Source organism: Gossypium arboreum, chromosome 6, assembly GCF_025698485.1.
Source record: "Gossypium arboreum isolate Shixiya-1 chromosome 6, ASM2569848v2, whole genome shotgun sequence".
Classification (NCBI taxonomy): Eukaryota; Viridiplantae; Streptophyta; class Magnoliopsida; order Malvales; family Malvaceae; genus Gossypium; species Gossypium arboreum.
This window is the reverse complement of record NC_069075.1, coordinates 40246102-40250856: the sequence shown is the minus strand read 5'-3', so window position 1 is coordinate 40250856 and position 4755 is coordinate 40246102. Positions and strand designations below refer to the sequence as shown.

The 4755-nt window shown below is 26.9% G+C and overlaps 1 pseudogene; it reads right to left on the bottom strand.

Moving 5' to 3' along the window:
• Window positions 1-1013: 1013 nt before the first annotated feature.
• Window positions 1014-4448, bottom strand: LOC108462281 (equilibrative nucleotide transporter 3-like; annotated as a pseudogene).
• Window positions 4449-4755: the final 307 nt, after the last annotated feature.

Here is a 4755-nt window from a genome sequence, read left to right as displayed (position 1 = left end):
TTAACAAACGTGAGCTTGAGGATAGTAAAGAAAACCACGCGACCGAAGTGTTCATCCTAAACGAATTGAAAATGTACGATCTTGATTACGTGTTTATTACTTTAGATATTACAACCAAATTCTTGTTTTTGGAATAATTTTAAAACTCTAATTTTTCTCTAAACTTACTTTTCATTGTGTTTTCCAAACCCAATTTTCGAACAAAAATTTGATATTTCTATAATTATTTGTTACTTTTCACCGTTCATTGTTGTTATATCTTAGCCCACATGGATCACATGGGAAAACAATAGAAAAAGAGGGGAAACACAAAAGGGAAATAAAGTGTCAAAAACTATTCTTTTACTTTATATTCTTTGCAAAAATGAAGGGACAAACAAATTATATACTTGAACTAATTCATACTAGATTATTTATATTGGATTATAACACTTCCATAATGCGGATGAAATAATAAGTGAAAAGAATATGTAACAAATTTATAAATATATATATATATATAATCAAATGTCAATTTATTTGAAATAATGAAAAATCATGATATCTTGATTTCAAATCTTATAATTCTCCTATCGTGTATATTTTAAAATTTTTCAACGACATAAATATTTTCAAAATAATAATTGTTGCTTTGGAAAAGGATGAACTTTTAATAATTTTACAATTAAATTGGACCTCTATTAGTTAGTGATGCCAACATAGTATAGAGTATTATCTACTATGAGTCAAAAGAAATACGATTTTATTTAGCAAAATGTAGTTTGGTTTAAATTTATACCAATAAACACAGTGGCTTACTTAAATATTGAAGTGTTTTAAGTAGATGACTAATTAAAATGTTACAGTTTCTAGTGTTATAATTAAGTAAATAGTTAATTGGGATGTTATTAAGTAGATTTTAATCTAACTATATTACTTTTTTTAAAGCTAAGTAGATTAATTTTCTTTAAAGAAATAGATTAAAACGTTAAGCATCTCGAAAGTTGGTTATAGTCGCATGGCATTGCCAAAGATTCTCACAAATTACAAGATAAAATCTAATATTTCAGTATTTGCGAAAAAGCAAATTTCTACATCATATAACAAGATAAATCATGAATATGTTACAAGGCATTCTTTTTACCAATGAACCACAACCAGTCCAAAGAAACCCCTGCAAATATCCCAATCAATAGACATAGCACAAGTATATTACCCAAGGCATTTTGTTCAGGGCCCTGTCAAAAGAAAACAAGAAGTTTTTATTAGAGATTACAAAGAATATTAAGATAAATTTCATACTGCAACTGACTACGCCAGCAGTAACCTTGTAACCTTTAGGTGCTGCAGTCATCACACAGATCGTAAGGTGACCATTTGTTAATCCCAGGAATGATACGAGCAATATCATCCATCCTTGATCACCATACTTGGCAGTGAAGTAAAAGGAAGGGATCAGTAAGAAACGAGAAAGTATTGCAATCGTAAGGCCTTTTCTTGACTCTATCTTCAAGAATTGCACAAGGAGAAGATATCTTGATATCAGATTCCAAACATATTATTTATCTTCAAGTGGATACATAGATCTTTAGATATAAAGGTAAAGCAACTTCAAATGTCATTTCACTGAATGAATGAACACTTACCATGTACCCAACTCATGTTTACCAGTGTTTTCGTATAAGAATCCAGGGAAAATCGACAGTGTTAAGACGTATATTAGAAACATGTCAAGCGCGTAATCTATGTTCTGAATGAATAGTTGTTTGTTGCTTAGCCTCTCATTCTGTTCATGCTGTGAAAATGCCCAAAAAAAAAAGTTGGATTAACTTAAAGCAAGGTTAAAAGAGTTTTTGAGAAATATTTGGTAAAGGTCTGATTTTACATTGTCTTCTTTTATTTGGATACCAGCAGCCGCAAGATCAGCTTGAACAGTTTTTGATCCTTCTAAAGCTGCCTTAGAGCGGAAGTACTTTACTATTGGCAATTTGGGGAAGAAATATGCATACAATAGGACTCATAAGAACTCAAATAATGTAGAAATAGTTAGAAACAACACTGCAAAAAGAAGAGAATTTTTGTTTCAATGAACTAATAAACGTAAGCCAAATTAATGACGGTTTTGTCAAATAGCGAAGACAAGGCACATACTTGCCCCTTTACGAAGACCATTGTTAGACTTTTCAAAGGCTGCTATCGTGATAACCCTTAAAGCAGAGGTCAAGGCACCAGATGCAGCCATACCAGCAAAGAACGACTGAATCATAAAACCAACAATTAACCGTTAAATCAACTATTAATCAAGTGTTAAAGAAAATAAAGAAAACCAACCTGGATAAAGTCAGGGAGCATGAAAGACAAATCGCCAACAATTCCACCTTGAACACAGGCATCTGCAACTCCAAAAAAATGCTCTTGGAGAATTAAGTGGATGATGGAGTGTGTAAAATAAAGGAGCAGTTTAACTGTACTACTAAGAGCATGAAAGTAATTGCAACGAAAAGTGAGTATCCAAATATGTTCCTCCGTCTAGTATTGATCTTTGATTCGTTGTATGCCAATATTAACATTGTTCCAAAGGCAAAGGGTTGATAAACCAAAGTAAGCACCCTTGAAGGATGGTAGTCCTTCAAATGCAAACATACACATCATCAGATTAGAAACCCATTTTCATGAGATTTGGATAATATATGTATTGAACTATTGTCAGGACAATGACATTTAATGCTTGGAATATGTAGTTAATTAACATGATAGTGAATGTATCTTCGTGACAATTTATTGTAAACCTAACTATAGTTATGAAATTGTCATTATTTATATTAAAATTGTTAATTTTTCATAAAATCTTATTTGTAATTTTTAAAGTTATTTTAATCTATTAACTTTCAAAAATTATAACTAATATTTGTTATACCAATATAAATTCACAAAAATATACAATAAATTTCAACATAATCAAATAAAATAACTGATTAATTAAAATTATTAATATGAAAAAATATAAACTAAGTAAATAAAGGAAATGTTCCGGAAAAAGTAAATAAAGAAAGTACACAAATATAAATCTTCTTTTATTGTTGTAAAACATCCTAATCTTTTCACAAAATTCACAAAACTGAGTTTATTTTATCATATTATACGCATAATTGCTCATATATAAATATGTATTGTTATCAAAATTATAAAATATTTTTACTCAAAACTAAAGTCAGCCAAATATAATAATATTTTACGAGTTTACATCCCACTATTTATCTTATTTATTTTAGTTATCTAAAATAATTCCAAATTTAAAATATAACAATTTATTATCATCAAATTTTAATATTTATGGTTTTGGATTTTTATGAAAAATATGTTTTATACGTGCTTTTTACAATATTTGGGTTTGGTTTTTTCTATAAAAGAATTCAATTATTTATCAATATAATTATAATTATCATGCTTGTAAATTTTAAATTAATTCGATATTTTATCATATTCATATAAGATATTGTATATATTAATATTTATTGAATGGTTAAAATTTTTATATAAAATAAATAATTAAAATTTTTAATTTATGTCAAATTTGACATCCATGATTTATATGAATAATATAAAAATATGGTAATTAAATAATTAAAATAATAATTTTCCAAAAATATATAAATATATATAAAATTATTAGTGTTAATGAATCTCTTCCCATTTATTATATATATAAAAGAAAAATGAAAGAGAAATGAAGTTAATGTTAAGTTGAATTTTCATATTCTTAATTGGATAAATAATATTACTTTTGTAAATAAGATTAAAAATACCATCATTTAGAAATTAAGATTTAATAATAAAAAACACACTAAAGTTTAGCCGGATTTTCCATATCTAGAAAAAGCTAAACTGAATTTATACTAATAGTAAACAAATATAACATAATACTATGGCATAAATATTAAAAATTTCATTATCTTATGTTTTAAATTCAATAATAGAGAAAAACAAATATTATAATTTGTGGAAAGAGAAAAAAGTAAACTTTTAATTAAAAAATTAAATTTGGAAAAAACACATTCTTTTATGCTTAAACACATTTGGACCATATATATCATTTTCGGCACAAGTATCTAGATAGTTGAAGAGCAAATTACTTGCTATAAAATTAAAGAATGAACATTAAACACAAAGTAAGAAGAGTTTACTTACAGGGAACAAATTATAATAATAATCTCCAATTGTGAGCATACTATTCCAAGAAATGAGAGATCCAAATCCCAGAATCCAACAAACAATCATGGCACTCAATTTTCCCTGATTTCATTTCATAATAAACTAAGTGAATAATACATGTAATTAAATTAACTCAAAGCTCCATTGGTAATTCCAATGAACAAGACAAGAGAAAGCACAAACCTCAAGCCTTGAAGGTGATTCTCCTCCAACAACATTAATCATGTTTACTTGCTGGGTATTCTTCAAGACCAAGGCAGGTCATAAGCAAGAATGGAAATAAATATAATATATATATTGAGAAACAGAAGAGCTTACAGTTATATTTAGAAGGATGATGTGAAAGGTAACAACATGACTTTGTAAGGAAAAACTATAAAGGAATGAAAAGATACGATTATACAAATAAAGGAAATCCACATGTTTTATATAAACAAAAGAAAATGATTATAATTTATGATGAGATCCATTTTAGATATATATATATATACGCTGAGTAAAATTTGATATGATTTAAAAATTAAAAAATTAAATTTTGAATTATTCGAGTTATTTGAATTATTA